This window comes from Elephas maximus, chromosome 12, assembly GCF_024166365.1.
Source record: "Elephas maximus indicus isolate mEleMax1 chromosome 12, mEleMax1 primary haplotype, whole genome shotgun sequence".
Taxonomy (NCBI): domain Eukaryota; kingdom Metazoa; phylum Chordata; class Mammalia; order Proboscidea; family Elephantidae; genus Elephas; species Elephas maximus.
Genome location: NC_064830.1, coordinates 31,776,867 through 31,798,808, shown reverse-complemented (window position 1 = coordinate 31,798,808; position 21,942 = coordinate 31,776,867).

The window sequence follows — 21,942 nt, the reverse complement described above, 5'->3', positions numbered from 1 at the left end:
TAGAAAAAATTAAAAATAATAGTGTTAGAGCAGTGAGATTAGTTTTTTCCATTTTAAAAATGTATCCTTCGAATTTTTTTTTTTCCTTTTAATCAGAATGGTCAGCTATCTCTATCTGATGTGGCCATAAACTCTATGAGGCAGAATCTACTCTACGGCAATGGTGTTCTGGGTTTTATACATTCTACCTAGGGTGGGCGGTGGGACCGTTCTGAGCATCGCCATGAGAGTTGCAGTCATAGGAAGCCAAGGACCAGGGTTTCGGGCACTTGATCACTGATGCTTCCACGCTACTTCTCTAGTTCATCCTTCAAATAGTTTTTGATGCTCAAAGAACTGCCAAGCAAATCGCAGATGTAGCAAAGTATCAAGCTGCAGGATAAGCCTTATTTGAAATGCTTGAAAACAAAAAGTACAAAATACCTTATTTTAGATTTTAACTCTGTCCTCAACATAACATACAACGACACATTGTTAGTCCTCCAGAGAACAAAACACTCATTAACATCAATGTTTTGGCGCCGCTGCAAGGCTGATTTTGACCACCTTAGAGCGTGATCCCCCGCATTCACAGTGGATAATTCTGACTGGAGGACAGGATGCTAGCCGGTCTTTGATTCAAGAACAATAAAGAGCAATTAAATCAGACAATCCATTTGCCAATCTTCGGAGCAACTGGAAACTGAGATTTAGCAGAGCAAATTTGGTATTTCAATCTGCAAGTTAACCTGTTTGCCTCAGAATCAACTCAACTGCAACGGGTAACTGATAAGGCACTCTTTAAAATTCAACTCCATCTCAGGAAACGGGTAACTTTCCAAGCACAGAACTTACCCCTGAACTTTTATTCACTGGCTTGTCAATCAGGTGTTCAACCTCCCTTTAAAATTTAAGCCTTATTAACCTACACACTGGATTTGACTGGTGATAGGCCACTGCAGACAAAAAGAAACCCCTCTCAGGTTCCAAATCCTGTCGTCCTGGTTCAGCTCCCCACAAATTCCCTGGAAGGGATGAAAGAATCACTCACATGTCTGATCATTCGAACATAGGCAACGAGAGGACAGCTTTAACAAAAAAAAAGTTTGTGGAGGCCCCGCTGATTGAGACATCTTGGAGTAAGAACAGCCCTGCTCCTCACCAAACTCTGCTTGGAACAAGCGAGTGCCCAGGCTGGTCTTCACAGGCTCTGTCGGGAGCATGCTGTGCACGCCATATGCAAGATCTGAACCAAACATATATTTGGCAAAGGTACCCGTTTCAGAGGCAGGCATGCCAGGGTTGCCCAGATACTGGTAGAAAGTCAGCTCCAGGATTGGGCGTGCCTCGTTGAGAACATTCTATCTAGAAAGTCAGTGAAGTTATGAGTGGAGGCGGTTTGGATATCAAAAATATGGTCTCTGTGACTGGGGCAGGGGAAAGGGCAATGTGAGGCCCTCCAGGGATTGCCACTATCCTTTGATTATTCTCTCTTTGTGCCATCACAGCAGAACGTTATCTCGGTTCTAAACAGCTTTTCCACACGTTTCCAGGAGGCTTGGCACCTCCGTCAGTTTCCACAAATGCCAGATTAAAAACAAAATAATGTACACATTCCTAATGAGTGGAAACTGACTGGAAGAAACTGAGATACACAGTGTCACAGACATGGAAATACACAAATAAGAACTCATTTTGTCACTTTCTAGAGCGTTGTGACTCTCCAAAGTAAGAGGCGGCAGGTGGGGAGAGGCAAATTGGAGTTTCCTTAAGTTGTCTTAACCTTTATTTTACCTGCCATTTTAAAGATCAGAATCATTCCCAGATTCCTAGTTATTTTCAGAATAGAAATGAGTGTAAGAGGTGCTGCTAGAAGCCTGCCCCTCCCCAGGCCCAGTGGTTTGTAGGCACTGAACACCTCAGTCAGCGGGCTCAGGGGCTCTTCCACACAGAGGAAACCACAGAGGGTCCCTCCCCTCACCCAGAGCCCTCTGCCACCTCAAAACTCCACCCTCTCTCCAAACTATGAACCGCTACTCTGGGGAAGGGTAAATGGGGCTTTCATATTTTATCCTGTTATTCTGTTCGTATTCCTTGTGTTTGACTCTACATTGAGTTACATTTCTTATGTAATTTAAAAAACGGGATACGTAAAAACAAATTCCTGCTGCTGCATCTACTAACCCTCTAGCATGTGCGCATGACTGCCGGCTCAGCCCAACTTCCCCCACACTCGTGGGATACCGAAATGTGGTCTGGGAGCACATCAACTGAGGTGGGATGGAGTGCCCAGTCAGGATGCCCCTGACAGCACAGGTTATTAACATACCGACAGGCCTCAGAACTGGCTGGCAATAAATGCTGTTACCCTGGCTCCCACTCCACAGTCTCCTTCAGATCGGTGGTGCTAAGTAACACAGGTAGTTGGAGATATTTTATATCACTGCTGGCTCAGCCTACAGAACTACCAGTTCCCCCAATGTCGGCCTTCCCAGCTCCTCTCCTCACATGACTGACAACCTGAGTGTCTTGAAGGGAAGCCAACATGGCTCATGACTAGGAGAAAATCTCTAATTAACTCTGGAATTGCATGGTGAATCCCTCCCCCAGAAGTCATGGGGTGGAGTAAATATTAAAAATAAGCTCATTAGTCAAAAAAAAAAAAAAAGCCCACTTTATTCTCCTAATCTGTTTTAAAGGTCCTTTAGTGATTTCCTTTTTTAAGGGAAAAAACAAACAAACAAAAAGTCATATTTCCTGTTTCAAGAAATGTGGACTCAGGTGGGCTGCTCTTAATTATGGTGATTCTTTTTAGTTTTTAAGAGAAATAATGAAAATAAATCACAATAAGATAAAGACCGATATTATTCATTTACAGCCTATTGAAGGCACAACACCAAGTCATGGATTTTTTTTTTTTAAGAGATTTATTTAAAAAAAACAAGTAAGAGCAAGGCAGAGCTCTCTAAAAGTTGTACGTGTTGCTAACTTATTACATTATTGCCAGATCCTGGCATCAGATGAGAACTATTTGTGGTGATAAATGGGAGAAAATTAGATAAAACACAAAGACTTTCAGTTAGCATGTCTTTTCAAAAAGCTCCTGCCACAGTGCCACTTTTTTCCCCACTCAATTTCCTCTCTGTGTGGCCAAGTCCACAAAGGTGTGAAGATTGATTGATGTTCTGTACAGAACATGGGCATTACAGGCCCTCCTACCCAAAGCCTGGAGCTGGACGTGGGCAGTGGGAGCACAGCCATAGCTCTCCTGTCACACTGTAGGCTCTGTGTTATCAAGTAATTTACTAGCAGGTGAAATTCCTCACTCCCGTCAGGGGCCAGCCATGTTTCCCTAAGGACACCCTTGCATGGTAAAAAAAAAAAAAAAAGTATACTGAGTTCTGAGCACTCAGGGTCAACACAGGAGAGGTGCTGACAGGACAGGTGAGTAGAGGAGATTTGGTGTCACTTTCTAGAATTAGATTTTAGTCTGTTTCATGGCAATTTACCTCTGGCAACCTGACCTCCCAGCCTTTACAGTAATGAAGACCAACTGTCCAGGAGAGCTGATTCAAGTCATTCAAAATATTGTTAGACAAAGGAGGCACTACGATTTGGCAGGAAGAACACGGATTTTGAGGTCAAATATAAAATGTTACTCGTAAGCTCTCTGTCTCTGGACTCCATGAATGTCATTTTTTTTTTACCTGCAAAATGGGAATAATACCTCCATAATGGAATAGTTTTACAACATTGTCCTTAGAGAAGGACATTCTAAGCACAAAGTCAAAGTGTAGAAATGTAAATGGAAGATTAAAATTACTGTTTTCATAATTATTTTTTAAAAATTAAAATTGCCAAATCAGAAAAAAATTGAAATGCTATATTAGATGATGGATTAATATTATTAATATGAAGGCGACTTATAAGTCAATAATAAAAACAATCAACAACAAAATTTTAAAATGCACAGCTGACATAAAAAGACAATTTATAGAGGCAGAGTCAACATGACACCACAGACAGATGCACTGTATCAACCCTCTCCAGCAAAGACTCGAAAAACTAAGTGAATCAGATACAAACTTCAATCCTGGAACCCTAAGCATCAAAAGAAGGGATAAAGAACTAGATCAAACACGAAATGGAAAAAGAAACTAATGGAAAACAGACAACAAGGAGAGATACAAAGTGGAGGTCCCCTGCCAACTAACTCAGCACAGCATCACCATCTTGGAACATAGCCAGCAGCAAACCCAAACGGAGAGTATGGGGCAGCAACTTCTCAGAGCTCTCAACAGGAGACACAGCACCTGGTAACCAGAGAAACACATTTTCCCACCCATCACCCTTCTGCCCCATATGCCACCATCACACTTTCCCAAAAGTTTCATGCCACACTGCTCAGCTAGACAGCCACCAGCCTGCTACTACCTCGACTTCACCCCACCCCACCCACCAGCTCCTGCTGTACCATTTTTTTCCCTTTCTTCCTTTTCTTTCTCCCTCCTACCTAGCACTATACACCACTACCACCCCTTCCTGACTGGCCATACTGCACTGCTCAGCTAGGGACCCAGCAGCCTGCTACCACCCCAAGTCTGCCCAGCCCCCACTATCACCTTTTATGTTGATTTTTGCTTTCTCTACTTTCTTATCTTTCTGCCTCCCACCTAGCCCCATATGCCATTTCCATTCCCTTCCAACCAGCCCTTGGGTCTGCCTTGCCTGCTGGGCCCCGTCACACAGCCAGGCTTTTTATTTATTACATTAGTTTATTATTATATTTTTTTCTTTTCTTTTCTCTTTATTTTCTTTCTCCCTCCCACCTAACCCCATATATCACCTCCTTCCCCTCTAATCAGTCCTTGCATCTGCCCTGCCCCCACTCACTGGCCTCAACCTTGAAACCAATTTTATTTTTATTTTTTATCTTTTGTTTTTCTTTTCTCTCTTTTCTTCCTTTTCTTTCTCTTTCCCACCTAGCCCTGTATGCAACTTCTCCACCTTCCCGCCAGACCCTGCTGTGCTGTCATGGCTAGAGAGCCACCAGCACACTGGAAGCCACACTGAAAAAAAATCAGAAGAATGAAGAAAACCTAAAAATTATGTGGGACACAACACAGACCAAAAATTTACACAAGATCAGAGTTTCAGAAGAAGGAGATAGAATGGGAAACACAGAGAAGATTGTTGAAGATACGCTGGCAGAAAATTTCCCAAATATCATGAAAGTTGAAAAGATGACCATCCAAGAAGCTCCAAAAAAAAAAAAAAAAAACTCATGTAAGATAGAACCCAAAAGAAAGTCACCAAAACATATCATAAACACAATTGCCAAAACCAAAATCAAAGAAAGAATCCTGAGAGTAGCTCATGAAAAATGAAGAGCCACTTACAAAGGGGAAACAATAAGACTAATCTCTGATTACTCAGCAGAAACTATGCAGGCAAGAAGGCAATGAGATGACATATAGAAAACCTCAAAAGAAGAAAACTTGCAACCAAGAATAATATATCCAGCAAAACTCTCTCTCAAGTATGATGGTGAATTTAGGAAATTTCCAGATAAACAGAAATTGAGGGAATTTGTAAAAACCAAATGTACAAGAATGTAGTCCTTTGGCTAAAGAACCACAATATCAGACAACAAACAGAGTGTAGGACACAGGATAACATCAGCCAGGTACTAACCTAGGTAAAGAACTCTCAGTAATAAAACAAAGCTAAAAGACTTAAAACAGGGAAACAGGAATCAGTCTGTAAATGACGACAATGTCAAAACAATAAAATGGGAAATAAATGTTGTACATATAGAATTTTCAAATGGAGAGGAGGTCAAGGTGATATCAAGTAATATAAGACTGGTTCAAACTTAGGAAGACAAGGGTAAATTTCCAGGTAACCACAAAGAAAGTTACCAAACATATTCATACAAATAAAAAGGAAGAAAAAAGTAAAGACTCAGTGAACATGAAATCTATAATAACAAAATAAAATAAAATCCACAAACAAAAGGAGCTCTGTACAGGAAAGTAAGAAGAACAAAAAAAAAAAAAAGCACCACACACACACACACACACACACACACACACACAAAATCACAACAATATGACAGCAATAAACTCATACCTATCAATAAACACACTGAATGTAAATGGGTTAAATGTACTTGTAAAGAAACAGAGAATGGCAGAATGGACCAAAAAAAAAAAGACCCATCAATACACTGTCTATAAGAGACACACCTTAGACTCAAAGGTATAAATATATTAAAAATCAAAGGATGGAAAAAATATCAAGCAAAGAGTAACCAAAAAAGTGCAGGAATTGCAATACTAATCTCAGATGAAATAGACTTTAAAGCAAAATCAACTATAAAAGAAAGGAAGGACATTATATCATGATTAAAGGGACAACTCACCAAGAAGACATAAACCTGTTGCCATCAAATCAATTTTGACTTATAGTGACCCTATAGGACAAAGTAGAACTGCCCTATAGTGTTTCAAGGAGCAGGTGGTGGATTTGAACTGCCAAACTTTTGGTTATCAGCCATAGCCCTTAACCACTTCACCACCAGGGCTACAAAGAAGATACGTCCTTAATAAATATTTACACACCCAAAGACAAGGCCCAAAAATACGTAAAGGAATTGACAGTTCTGCAGTAATAGTAAGAGACTTCAACACACCATTCTCAGTAAAGGACAGAACATTTAGAAAGAAACTCAACAAAGATACAGAAGCTCTAAAGGCTACACTCAACCAACTTGACCTCATAGACATATATAGAACACTATGCCCAATGGCAGCAAAGTATACATTCTTTTCCAATGCACATGGAAGATTTTCCAGAATACACCACATTTGAAAACAATCCTCAGTAATATCTAAAACATTGAAATAATACAGAGCATTCTCTCTGATCACAATGCCATGAAAGCAGAAATCAATAACAGCAAGATTGAGAAAAAAAAAATCAAATACATGGAAATTGAATAACACCTTGTTTAAAAACAACTGCATAATAGAAGAAATCAAAGATGAGATAAAAAAATTTTTCTAGAATCAAATGAAACTGAAAACACATCATTCCAAAACCTTTGGGATATAGCAAAGGCAGTGTTCAGAGGTCAATTTATAGCAATAAATGGGCACATCAAAAAAGAACAGGCCAAAATCAAAACCTTAGCCCTACAACTTGAACAAATAGAGAACAGCAGGAGAAACCTACAGGTGACAGAAGAAAGGAAATAATAAAATTAGACCAGAAAAAAATGAAATGCCTATTGCCATCGAGTTGACTCTGACTCATAGTGATCCTAAAGGAGAGAGTAGAACTGACCCATAGGGTTTCCAGGGAGTAGGTGATGGATTCAAACTGCTGATCTTTTGGTTAGGAGCCTGGCTTTTAACAATTGCACCACTAGGGCTCCACATGAAATACGGAAGAGAAAAACAATAGAAAGAATCAACAAGATCAAAAGTTGGTCCTTTGAAAAGATCAACAAAATCGACAACCTATTAGCCAAACTGGCAACCAAAAACAGGAGAGCAAGCAAATAACCCAAATAAGAAATGAAAAAGGATACATTATAACAAATCAAACTGAAATAAAAAGGATCATAACAGAATACTATGAATATTGTACTCCAACAAATTTAAGAACCTAGAGGAAATGGACAAACATCTAGAAACACACTGCCTACCTAAACTAACACAAACTGAGATAGAAAATCTTAACAGAGTCACAACAAGAGAAGAGACAGAATAGATAATTAAAAAAAAAAAAATTCACAACAACAACAAAAAAAGCCCTGGCCTGGATGGCTTCACTGGAGAATTCTACCAAACATCCAGAGAAGAGCTCACACCAGAACTTCTCAAACAATTTCAGAGCATAGAAAAGGAAGGAACACTCCCAAATTCATTCTACGAAGCCAGCGTAACCCTGATACCAAAGTCAGGCGAAAGCAGCACAAAAAAACAAAATTACAGACCAATACCTCTCATGAACATAGGTGCAAAAATTCTCAACAAAATTCCAGCCAATAGAATTCAGCATCATATCACAAAAAAATAATATACTACCACCAAGTGGAATTCATTCTAGTTATGTAAGATGGTTCAACATTAGAAAATCAATAAACACAATCTACCACATAAATACAACAAAAGGTAAGAATCACAAAATCATCTCACTTGAAGCAGAAATGGCATTTGATAAAGTCTGATACCTGTTTCTGATAAAAAAAAAAAAACTTTCAATAAAATAGGAACGGAAGCTAAATCCCTCAACGTAATAAAGGGCATCAATACAAAACCAACAGCCAACATCATTCGAAATGGAGAGAGGCTGAAAGCATTCCCCCTGAGAACAGGAACAAGACAAGGAAGTCCTTTATCACCACTCCTATTTAACATTTTGCTGGAATCCAAGCTACAGAAGTAAGACAAGAAAAGAAATAAAGGGCATCCAAATTAGAAAGGAAGAAGTAAAACTATCCCCATTCACAGATGATATGATCCTATACATAGAGAGCCCCAAAAATTCCATGAGAAAACTACTGGAACTAATAGAAAGATTCAGCAGAGTAGCAGGATACGAGGTCAACATACAAAAATCAGTTGGAGTCCTACACACCAACAAAGAGAACTTCAAAAAGGAAATCAGGAGGAAAAATATTACTATTTATAATGGCTCCTAAAAAGATAACATACTTAGGAATAAATCTAACAATGGACATAAGAGGTCTATACAAACTACAGAACAATATTGCAAGAAACCAAAAGATACCTACCAAATAGAAAAACATACCATGCTCATAGATAGATAGGAAAACTCAACACTGTGAAAATGTCAATTCTACCCAAAATGATCTACAGATATAATGTAACCCTAATTCAAATACAAACTGCATTGTTATATGACATTGAAAAGCTAATCACCAACTTTATATGGAAAAGAAAAGGCCCCAGAAAAGCAAAGCATTATTGAAGTAAAAGAACAAAGTAGGAGGCCTCACACTACCTATCTCAGAATGGAATGTACAGCCACAGTAGTCAGAACAGCCTGGTACTGGTACAACAGACACAGAAACCAGTGGAACAGAATAGAGAATCCAGATGTAAATCCATCCACCTATGATCACTGATCATTGACAAAGGACCAAAGTCCATTAAACGGGGAAAAGACCACCTTTTTAACAAATGATGCTGGCATAACTGAATGTCCATCTGTAAAAAAAAAAAATGAAACAGGACCCATACCTCACATTATACACAAAACTAACTCAAAATGAATGAAAGACCTAAATATAAAATCTAAAATAAGATCATGGAAGAAAAAAAAAAGGGACAATGTTAGGGGCCCTATATACAGCATAAATCAAATACAAACCATAAATAACAATGCACAAACAGCAGAAGATAAACTAGGTAGCTGGGAGCTCCTAAAAATTAAACACTTATGCTCATCAAGAGATTTCATCAAAACAATAAGAAAAGAACCTACAGACAGGGAAAAAATTTTGGCTACAACATATGTGACAAGAGTCTAACCTCTAAAATCTATAGAATACTGCAACACCTCAATAACAAAAAGACGGATAATCCAATTTAAAAAATGGGCAAAGTACATGAGCAGACACTTCACTGAAGAAGCCATTCAGGTGGCTAACAGACACATGGGAAAAGACTCATGGTCATTATCCATTAAAGAAATGGAAAACAACTACAATGAGATACCATCTCACCCTGACATTACTGGCACTAATCAAAAAACACAGAAAGTAAAAAATGTTGGAGAGGTTGCGGGGCAATTAGAACTCTTACACCCTTCTGGTGGGAATGCAAAATGGTACAACCACTGTGGAAAACAATATGACACCTCCTTAAAAAGCTAGAAATAGAAATATGATAGGGTACAGTAATCCCACTCCCAGGAACATATCCTAGAGAAATAAGAGATCTCACATGAATAGACACACGCACATCCATGTTCACTGCAGAACTATTCACAAGAGCAAAAAGATGAAACCACATGAACCACAGCCTCCACCAGCCTGAGCTCAGAAGAACTAGATGGTGCCCGGCTTTCACCAACAACCTCTCTGTCAGATATCACAACAGAGGTTTCCGGACAAAGCAGGCGAAAAATGTAAAACAAAATTTAAAATCACACAAAGAAAAAGACCAGACCTACTGGTCTGACAGAGACTGGAAGAACTCCCTAGACTATGGCCCCCAGACACCCTGCTAAGTCAGAACTGAAGCCATTCCAGAAGTCCACCTTTCAGCCAAAGATTGTTGCTGTTGTTGGGTGCCATGGAGTCAGTTCTGACTCATAGCAACCCTACATGACAGAGTAGAGCTGTTCAATAAGTTTTCTAAGAACTGCCCATCTTTTGGTTAGCAGCCAAGTTCTTGACCACTGTGTTACCAGGTCTCCAGCCAAAGATTAGACAGGTATATAAAACATACAATGACATACATGACGAATGTGCTTCTTAGTTCAATCAAGTATATGAAACCAAACGGGCAACACCTACCCAAAAGCAAAGACAAGAAGGTAGGAAGGGATAGGAAACCTGGACAAAGGTTACTGGGTGTAAAGGGAAAAGGTGAGAGTCCTGACACATTGTAATTTGTGTATAAATTTTTGAATGAAAAACTAATTTGCACTGTAAACTTTCAGCTAAAACAATAGAATTTTTTAAAAAGCCAATTTCTAAAATACATGTAAATGATCAGTAAGTATGTGAAAACCTCCATGTCAAAAAATTTTAAATTGTGCCAGAATAAGCTTCCATATTTGTCTTATCAAATTAGAATTTTTTTCCTTTTTATTTTTTTAATGCCAAGGGTTGGCTGAGGTGAAAGAAAATATACTTAGTCCTATACTGTAGGTGGAAGTGCAAATTGGCATAGCTTTTTTGGAGACCATCCAGAAGTTTTGAAGATGGTCATACTCTAACCAAACAATTTCACTCCTGAGAATTGATCTTAAGGAAATAATTACTGATGTGTTATGTTAATGATTTAGCTAAAAGGATGTTCACCGCAGTGCTAGTGGTAACAGCAAATATTTAGAAACACAATCTATTCAGCAGGCATTTAATTAAGTCATCCAACAAATATTTACTAAGCACTTAGTAAACTGTGGGCCATGGACACAGTGGGCCAAGTAAATCAAAGCCCTTCAATGTGATAATCTGCAGTATTAAAATGAGATGTAATATTTAATGACAGAAAAAAAATGGTTATGATATATTGTAAATTGAAAAAAAAAGTGGGATATATAGTATAATCCCATTTAGGGAAAAATATACATATTTTTGCATAAAATTCTGGAAATAAACAACAGATTTTCAAAGCACTTCTTGCTGGGTGATGAGATTTGGTTGTTGAGATCCCCTTCCTTCTGAATTCTATGTATTACAGTATTTTTTCTCTATTAACATGAATTGCTTTGGAATTTTTTGTCTAAAGCCTCTAGCAGTTAAAAAAGCAACTACTTTGTGTTTCGAGGATAAAATAAGATAAAACAAGAAGTATCTGGTGTATCATAAACGCTCAAAAAATTTAATTGGTTTCGCTGTCCATAGTGATCTTAAATGACCAACCTAAGAACTGAAGTTACCTGAAGTAACTTGAACTTCTGGCAAGGAACTGGAGCTTTGCAAACGGCACGTTGGATGCAGAAATGGTGGAGTCATAGAGGCAGTTACAAATAATCTAGTTTCTTCTTCATTTGGTGCCCATGGAAGGATTGCCCTGACTTCTTGTTCTTTTCTATTTCATTTTACTCCTTTTGTTTTTCTGTTACTTCTATTATGTGTGTAGTAATTGTATTTTTTCTTCTCTTTATTGAGTTCTGTCGGCGTTTTTTTAATTCCCTTACGTTGACTTTAACTTCATCTTTGAGATCTTTAAATAATAACAATAATATTGGTGTCTAGAACGTTTTTGAAGGACCCCTGGTGGCAAAATGGTTACACACTCGGCTGCTAACTGAAAGGTCGATGGTTTGAACCCACCAGTGGCTCCATAGAAGAAAAGTCCTGGTGATCTGCTCTTGTAAAGATTACAGCCTAGGAAATCCTATCGGGCAGTTCTACTCTGTCCTATTGGGTTGCTGTGAGTCAGAATTGACTCAACAGCACACAACAACAAAAACTTCTTGAAATGTTAGAGAACTATTTAAACTCATCTGTTTCCCTGAATGATGTATGTTCTCCAGCTGACTTTTCTAGTGTCCCTTTTCTCCTTTTTCTTTGCGGTATCTCTGCATAGGTTGTACGTTGTGTTCCTTCTTATCCCTTATTGTTAAATATGACCAGGCACTTATTGAATAAGAGCACGTGGAAGTGCAAGGAAAGGGAGTTAAAGCAGTATGCAGTTTTGCAGAATATTTGCTGCATCATACATTCATTCGCTAGATCAATTATTTTCTTTACCTTAGGAGCAGATCTTCCCTTACCTCTAGCGTTTAAGAAGTTGGTCGGGCTTGCCTCAAAAGCCCTTTAAGACAGCCATTCTCAAAGTGCATACAAATCACTCCAGGATCTTGTTAAAATGCAGAATCTGAGTCATTAGATCTCAGGTGTGGCCTGAGATTCTGTGTTTCTAACAAGCTCCCAAGTGAGGTCAATGCTTCGGGTCCTCAGGCCATACTTTGAGTAGCAAGGCTTTGACATAGGAACTCTGCTGCTTCTTGCCCACTTTACTCCCCTGGCACATCTAGAAAGTAGATAAGAAAATGGAATTGTTGTGTCTCTAGTGTCTTCTTCAGACCCACCTTCCCCGAAGTTTCTAGAAGAATACATGCCCTACTTCAAAGGCATGCCCACTTTCCTAGACCTTGTTGCTCTAATCAAAGAATCATTGAATGAGGCCCTCAAGACCCTGATTGTTATTTCTAGAAAAGTGTGTTCTGTGCTCAAGGTCTGAGGCAAGATGACAGAATGTCAACTTCTTACCTTGTTTTGGCACAGACTTCAGGTTATTTGGCTAGTAAGTTTCATATTTGTGATTTGAGATTACAGCTGTTTTCTTGTTGCCGTGAAAATGAAGTTCTGTTAATTTTTGTTTTTCATTCTTTATCGTATCCAGTAAGTTTCAAGGAAGAAAAAGAAGCCTCTGCATCTTTAAAAGTAAATTCAGCCCTGCAACTTTTGGTGAGTTTCCCAAGGTAATCAGTTTCATGGAATATCTCCAGAAGGCAGCACCAGAGAGAAGAGCTGAAATACGGGCAGTCCTCTCACCTCAGCTGGCCCCAGCTGTGCCTGCCAATTCTCTTCCCTGCACTTTCCCAGCCCCCCTCTCAGTCTTCTCTGCCTCCTCTCAGAACATATTTTTGACTTTTATTTCAAATAGAAAATTGACCTCCCAATCCACTGCAAGATCTTCCTCAACTTTCCCTCCCCTTATGTATAATTTATTTGCGCCTCCTTTCCTGAAGTCTGCGGAGATTCAGCGCCATTCTGTCCTTCCTGTGTCTTCAATTCCATCCTTTCCTCAAGCCTTCCCTCCATCAGTTACCCCCTCACTTCTGTGTCTCTCTCCCGACTGTTAACCACCAACCTACATATATGTTGAAGACTCTCCCATCCTGAAAATTACACTCCATGCAATTTTTATTAAGGGCTTTCCATACATGATCTCTTTGACTACTTGGACCAACTCTATAGAGGAGATATGATCCAGTTTTACAGATAAGAGAAGTAGAGTGCAAAGGTGTTAATTGCCCCAAGATCATACAGCTAATATGATTTGAAATGAACTATTCTCTTGAATTATAGCTACCATTCAGACTTTTCCTGTCCTTCTCATACAAATGCTGTAAAAATAAGATATATATAGATATCTATATAGATATATATAGATATACACTTGATGGCTGTACATCATCCCCTCCCATTCATTCCTGAACCTGTTGGAGCCTGGCTTCTGCCCTCACCATTCCCCTGACATTGCTCTCACTGGTGACCTGAGACAATCAGATCCAGTAGTTCTTGTCCAAGCCTTATCTTCCCAGATCTTGCCCTTGTGTTTGACCCTACTGGTCACAGTGCCATTTTGAAACTATTTCTTTGGCTTCCAGAATACTTTTCCTTCCTTCTCCTTTCCTATGCTGACAGTTTCCTGTCACCAATATGCCTCTATATATCAACCTTGTTCACCAGAGCTCCAGCCCAGGCCCATTGTTCTTTTCACTCTACACTCTTTACTTGGTGCTGGTCCCTGTGCCCTGGAAGGGGTAAAGCTGAAAGCCCCAGTCTCCACCTGCCAACAACAAACTTGCAATCTAGCTGGGATGGCAAGCCTGCTGTGGTGGAAAATGCATTGTCCTAGTCGGAGTCAGATTCAGTGTCAAATCCACCTGCTACAGGTTATTCAGGGAAAGAGAGGTCCCTGAAGACTGAAGCAGTGAAGGAAGGCTTCATGGAGGAGGCATTGTGGGCCCTGAGGTTCAGCGAGACAAGAGCGAAGACATTCTAGAGCAAAGAGAGACACTCTAACACTTCTCTGACATGCTCCCCTCTTCATCCCCACAGGTATCCATCCCACCTCTGAACTACTAAAGTGCTGATGGCCTGCACCCTATCGACATGTTGGCCCTGTTTTGTCTTGTACTGCTGTTGGGTGGCATGTGTGGCCTACTCCAGGGAACCATGAGACTCCTGAAGGCAGAGCGCAGCAGAGGAGGGAGTCCAGTGGATCTGGGGAATCAGGTGGGCCTGGCCTTGAAATTCCATTTTCCCACTTACCTATATAGTATCAAGAAACATTTCTAAGCTGCAGTTTTCTCATCTGTTTAAAAGTATCCCACACAGGGTTATTGAGAGGATTAAGCAAGCTAAAGTATGGTAGCCTGCTTGAAAGTAAATGCTGGAAAAATGTTAGACACCATGATTCATTTCCACGTGTGCCTCATCCTGGGGCTAGTACCTTGAATTAAATTGTTGCTTTGCATTTGAGGCTTAGGTCTCCCCATTTACACTGTAAGTCTCCTAAAGATGAGGGCTGCATATTCGTCTCAAAACTCTTCATCATGTTAGTGCAGGGATTTTCAGTCAATACGACACAGGATATTCGAAGGTATGAGAAAAAGTTGTGCAGAACAATGGTATAAATATTTTCTTCTCAAAAGTACTCAGCGCTTGAGAAATATCTGCACAGAAGTGCGAGCCCAGAGGAAGGTAGGCAGCCTTTGCCCAGCCCACGACTGGTCCTCTTCTGATGAAAAGAGAAGGCCCAATGGTCTCCTGGGTTTTGTACCGGAGTAGCCAGGGCCTCCAAGAGGCCCATGTCCTGCCCACTAGGCATCAGTTGAATGACACCAGCCATCATGAGAGGAGGCATGCCGACATTCTTACTCAATGGCTTTGAACCGAGTTTCATTCCTGTGATTTCTCTGAGCGGAGGGCCCCTGCAATGACTATTACCCTGTATGCAAAAGGAAAAAAGGAGAAAGAAGAAAGAAAAGAACTTCTCAAGAAAATGTTTCCCCTGGAGTGTTTTAAAATCTGGTAGAAATACTTCTCTCCGGATACTGTTTTGCTGGCAGGGTGACCCTCCACAGTGGCGGCGGCGGGCAGGCAATGGCAGAGTGGAGTCTTCCCATAGCCCAGGACACAAAGCTGGTGTTGTTGAAATGAGAGCCGTGTAATCAGCTAAAGAATTCCTGAGCAGAACCAAGGGCAGCAGATACCCAAACCTTGAACTTCTTTGCCTCCGTGCATTTTTCAAGTGCTTCCTGGAGAAAGGAGCACCCAGGGGATTGGATTCACTTCTAACTTAATTAGGGGCGTGCAGGAACCAGGCTGACTGAGAATTGTCTCTGGAGGCCCAGGGCTCTGAACATTCTCACTTGGAGACACCAAGGGCCCAGTTGGGGTGTTTGTTTCGCAGGGATGGTGCAGACCTTTCCACTGTCCTGATGCAGGATAATAGGGATGTGCCAATCCTCCATCCCAAATGGGCGGTCTTGAAGCCCTCTCCAGAGGTTCTCCACAAGAAGATCGCATCTCTCCATCAGCGCCTACATTCCCCTGGCTGAGGAAAAGAAATCAAAAGCCTGGAAATAGCATCTGTTTCTCCATGGACCAGGCCCTGTGCTAGCCACTCGTTTGACTTTTTGGCACAGAGTGGCTACCAGCACTGCGTGTATGGGTGGAAATCCTAGTTTTGTCGGGTGCTAGCTGTGTGGCCTTGGGCAAGTCATTTAGCCTCTCTGGGTCTCAGTTTCCTCATTCATAAAATGAGGATAATAACAGTGACAACCTCAGAGGATTGCTACGATAATTAAAAACAAATGATGTGTATAGTGTTTAGAACAGTACCTAGCAATCAGAAGGTATTGAGTGAACGTTAGCTGCTATTATTATTAACGCTTGCCACAACTCTCTAGTGGGTACAGTTATCCCCTTTTTACAAAGGCAGAAAATGAGAAGTGGGGCTCTTAAGAAGACTGTCTAGAATCTCACAGAAAGTAGCTCCTGATGCTAGGTTTAAAGCTATCTATTCAGCTGTAGGAAAACCTGGTGGCATAGTGGTTGAGTGCTACGGCTGCTAACCAAAAGGTCCATGGTTCGAATCCACCAGATGCTCCTTGGAAACTCCATCAGGGCAGTTTCACTCCGTTCTTTGGGTCGCTGTGAGTCAGAATTGACTCAACAGCAATGGGTTTTTGTTTTGTTTTTTGGTTCAGCCGTAAGATGGGACACTGTTGGACCTAACTGTGAAATGAAATTCAGTTAAACACACATTTTATCAGGAACTACTTACCCTGTGCTAAACAAGACAGGAGAGGCTCAGGAATAAGACACAGTCCATACTTTCAGCCTGATAGCAGAGGCTCATGTGTAATAAGAAATCACAATACAATGTTATAACAAGCGAAGCAGCAGGCATGATGTGAAGCAGGAAAGGAGCCAAGACAAAGCCAAGACAGTGACTCAAAAACTTAGTAGACGTTTACAGATGAGGCAAGAGGGCTAGAAAGCATGGCTTTTCTCTCCTCGTGGACAGGAACCAGTGCTTAACAGACAGCTTAGTGGGCTGTCCAATATGTATTTATAGGGTTTGTCTTCACTGAATTAAATTTTCCGTTGTTTCCCATTCCCCATCCATGTGCTTACTCACCACAAAGCCTCCCTGGGACATTCCAGCAGGCTGAGGGCTCTGTCCTTGGGGAGCCTTGAGCCTGGACCAGCCTCACCTTGACATTGCTCCCTGCCTGTGTCACATCCTACTCATTCCTCTAGGCCGAGCGCCAGTCCTCCTGGTGTCCACCTATCTGGCATATCTGTGCCGTGCTTCACACAGGGAGGGCTCGACTGGTCTTTTGCAGGTTTTGTATAAGGAGACACCATAGATTGTTCTTGCTAAAGCTGTGGGTTCAATTGCACATACCCAATAGGTGACTCTGAATTAGAGACCTTGAAGGATCCTTAGAGATCGTTACCTCCACCCCAATGATGTCTCAGAGGAAATTACCGAGACTCGAGGTAGGAAAGAGACTTTTCCAAAGTGATATCTGAGTAAGTTCACGACAGAGTGGAATTTGAACCCTGGAGTCCCACCACTATCCCATGCTTCCTTCACTACTCCAGGCTGCCACAGGGTAATGTATAAAGAATAATTTGCCTGCCCCTATTTCGTTGACCCTTAGCCTGTACCTGTTTGGGTACCTGGTTCTCAGGGTCTCCCAGCTCAGAGGTGAGTCTCAGATTCTAATTCTGTGGGTTGCTGCAGGCTGGGGACGCATGACTAGGCCAAGGCAGGGCTAAAGGGAGCCGGAGCCAAGGATGGAACTGAGGCTTGAAGACTAGGCTTCCTTCCATGGCAGCTAGGTGCTGGGAAGGAGGGAGTGGCTAGTCAGGAGACTGAGGTTTAGCACCACAGGATTACCACAGAGCCAGTGACCCTGGGCCTCAGTTGCTCAATACATAAAATGAGCAGGCTGGCCTAGCTGCTGTAGGAGAACTTGCCCAGCTGCAAACATCTGGAACCCCACCTCCCTCAACAGCCCCCACCACCCAGTAGCAGTCACAACAACGCATTCCCCTCTCAAAGGTGGATGGAGCAGAGAATATGCAAACATGCCTAATTAAAGCTGGAAGTCATAACAGCTTCTCCTTGTGTGATTCACCCAGTCCCCACAACCTTCGACAGAAAGTGGAGCAAAGTCAGCTTTCATCGCATGCCAGGTTGAAGCGTGGGCAGCTGAGGTAGAAGAACAATTTTCTCTTGTTCCAAACATGTTTTGGGGGGTGCCACATACCTCTGTCAGCTTGACTTGCTGTCTCCCTCCACATTTCCAGGCACTTGATTACCCCCTGCCCCCAGAAGTATTCATAGTCTTGAACTTTCTAATCATGGCCTGCCTTTGTCTGGGCATTTGGGATCATATGGCATCAATTGAGAGCGTAACCCGACTCAGGTTTGGTATTTAACATACCTGCTGCAAAGGAAGTGTCTTTGAAGGAGAGGCCATGTATGGTGGCCCTCGACCCTCCCTTCTGGACAGCCCAACCCTTCACCTCTTAATCAGCCTCCCGAACCACGGAGGTCTCACAATGGAGGGGCAATTATGAGGGCGAGGAGATGAAAGAGCCAGGCCCAATGGTCCGAAAGGTTCTTTGCTTTTAAATTATCCGTGATTTACCTGCATAAAAGGAGAGGAAGTGCCCGAAGATTATTCTAATTGAGCCAGACTTTTCAAATCATGGAAATACCAGCATTTCCAAGGGGAAATCCAATCCGTTCAAATTGCCCCCGTGAGTAACTCATACAAACAGAAGGAAAGAGGAGGCTTTCATTTGCCAATGTGGGTCTGATCAGTGTAAATTGGATAAATGACGGGGGCCAGGAGGGCATGAAGCTCCCAGAGTCCTCTGCCTGTGTTTTCTTAGCCAGGTTTGTCAAAGGAATCATTCTGGAGCAGAGAATGTTTGAGGAAATGCCTCCATTTCGGCACCAAGCCTTCTCCTCCTCCTCAAGTTATTGAAAACAGGCAAGAGAGTGAAAAGAGTGTTTTCTCCTGGTCTGATGTGTGTCCTTCCAAACTCTCTGCCCCAAATGTCTGCAGATAACAGGTATCCTTAAAGGGTATACATGGAAGTGTCTTCGGCCACATTTCGGTTAAAGGGTTCAAGACAAGAGGAAGAAGAAGACTTAGCATGATTGCATGGCCTCCGCCTGGGAGAGGATAAAAGCATTCCATCAGGATGAATGGACACCTCTGTACATGGGACAAGTCCGGAGAGGAGGAATTGAGGGCAGAGAAATTAAGTACCTTACGTAAGGTCAGAGTTCAAGTCCCTCCAAAAGTTGGGCCGAGACCTTCCTGTGTTTTGGTTCCCTGCTTTGTCCCAAGTTGAGACAATGGGCCTTTTCTTTGGAGCATTCAAGCCATATACATATACATAGGAACACTTGTATTAAAACTCCATGCGTGTATGTTCACAGGAGCTGCCTACATATTTGAAAGTTTGGCTCAAGAATTTATGCAGAGATAAAAATTGGTGCTATTTTTTTTTTATATCCCATGTTTGTTGGTAGTTTCCAATATGCTTAAAGAAAGGTGTCTACGAGCGAGTGAGTGTGTAAAGTGTGAGCGTGTGTAGTTATGTATAAAGCCATATACTACATATCTGTACATCCCAGGACTACACTGACCATGCTTTAAAAATAAATTCCAGAGAGCAACACTTGATGAACTAACGCAAGGTCATATTTTGGGGTACAGACTTTTATTTGTCAATTAAAGAATAAAAGTTGCTTTTGTTAAATTATGATGTTCTTTTGGCCATTTTTCAAGAAGATAATCTGAGTTTTGCTAGTTCACAACTAGACATTTGTTTAACAAATACTTAGCAACTTAATACAGTATAAACCTAAAAAACCAAATCCGTTACCACTGAGTCCATTCCGGCTCATAGCAACCCTAAAGGACAGAGCAAAACTGCCCCATAGAGTTTCCAAGGAGCTCCTGGTGGATTTGAACTGCCGGCCTTTTGGTTAGCAGCCATAGCACTTAACAGCTACACCACCAGGGTTTCCTTAATACAGTATATAGCACTTTGCAATTTCACATACCTTGATCAGTATGTAACCCTCAAAACAATGCCGGGAGGTAGATGGAAGTCTTTTCTACACCCATTTTGCAGAAAAGAAAATGAAGCCAGGGAGTTGAATGAGCCACACCTCAAAAGCAACCTCCCAGCCCCTCAGCTTATGCTTCTTGGTGAAAGTGCTCGAGGTGGCCCAGAATTCCACAACATTTCTGCCCAGAAAGAATGCCAAGGCTAAGGGAGCAATTCCGCAATTACCCAGTTACTCCACCTTCATGTCTCCACCTGTGAATTAAAAAAAAAAATGAATTAGTGCCTATAAATTGAGCAAGATGACCAAGCCAGCCAAAAGTATAACTTAGGCTCATATGCTGGAGTGTGGGAAGCTGAGGTCAGGAATTCTTTCAAATATTTCCAAAATGTTAAGAACGTGAGAAGACTCTACAAAGAAATGGAGGGGCCGTTACATTCAGTAGTTATGGAAGCTGACAGATCCAAAGTTTATTTAAAACAGCAGCAACCGAATTACTAGTAACCACAGCTCTGGTGTTAGGGATATTTATGGGATATAAATAAATTGTGTTTCCAAGAACAATAGTGTAGCTGCTCAAGCTTTAGCCTATTCGTGTAGGGAATGGGAACATATTGAAGCAGCTAATCAGAATTTAGGACACATAGCTGTAGCCTTTCCCCCCCCTTTTTTTCCTACAAGTTCATTTTCTGAAACCTCCCTTTTCTATGCAAGTGGAAACAATTTCACATTTAATGCATGAGTTCTGAAAGCACATACTTCACAGCTTGCTTTCATGTTCTAAATATTTAAGACACGAAGATAAATTATAAAGAGGCCCCCGTATGCCTCTCAGGAACCTGGACTCTGCTCTCAGCTTGGCCTTGGCCAGGCAGTGTGGTCACTCACATCACCTGTGCCTCAGTTTCTATTCCATTAAATAAGTGCAACCCTTTCCCAGGCCACCTTCCAGGGCTGCTGCAATGGTCTAAAGACATAGCCTAGGAGAAAGCTTGTATGGAGGGGAGCCAGCAAGTAAATCCTTTATAGTGGGTTGAATAGTGTCCCTAAAAATCCATGTCCACCCAGAACCTCACAATATGACTTTACTTGGAAATAAGTTCTTTGCAGATATAATTAGTTAAGATGAGGCCGTATGGGATTAGGGTGGGCCAAATCTAATGTTGGGTGTCCTTATAAAAAGAGAGGACATTCGGAGACATGTAGGGAAGAAGGCCATGTGAAGATGAGGCAGAGATTGGAGTGATGTTACCACAAGTCAAGAAATACCAGGATCCACCAGAAGCTGGAAGAGGCAAGGAAGGGTTGTTCCCAGAGTCTTTAGAAAGATTTCAGACTTCTGGCCTCTAGAACTGCAAGAGAATACATTTTGTTGTTCTAAGCCACCCAGTTTGTAGTACTTTGTCTCAGCAGCTCTAGGAAATGAATACATTCCTCTCTACTGATTAGGAGGAGGTTCTGCAGGAAAATAGGAGAGCCTCCAGGGGGCAGGATATCATGGGCTCTCATTCCCACTACCTGTTGGAGATTACAGGGGCCAGGCCACTATGAAAGCACCTCAGTGTTAGCGTGAGAGAATTCCTAAAACCTATCATCCTGCTGCTGGTTAATTACTTCCCCAACACCTCATTCCTGACAGGACAGGGTTCAAATCCCTCAGCAAGACAGACAGAATTCTGCTGAACTGGCGCTTCAGCCATCAGCAACGGTTTGTGCTAACTTGCTCCCGGTGTGCGTAGACCTGTGCACCAGACTCTCAGAACCGTGGGCTGCCCTCAACACAACAAAACCACACTGCTCCCTCCTCCTCCCACTGGAGGATTCTTCCCAAACTTCTCAGGTTTCATTG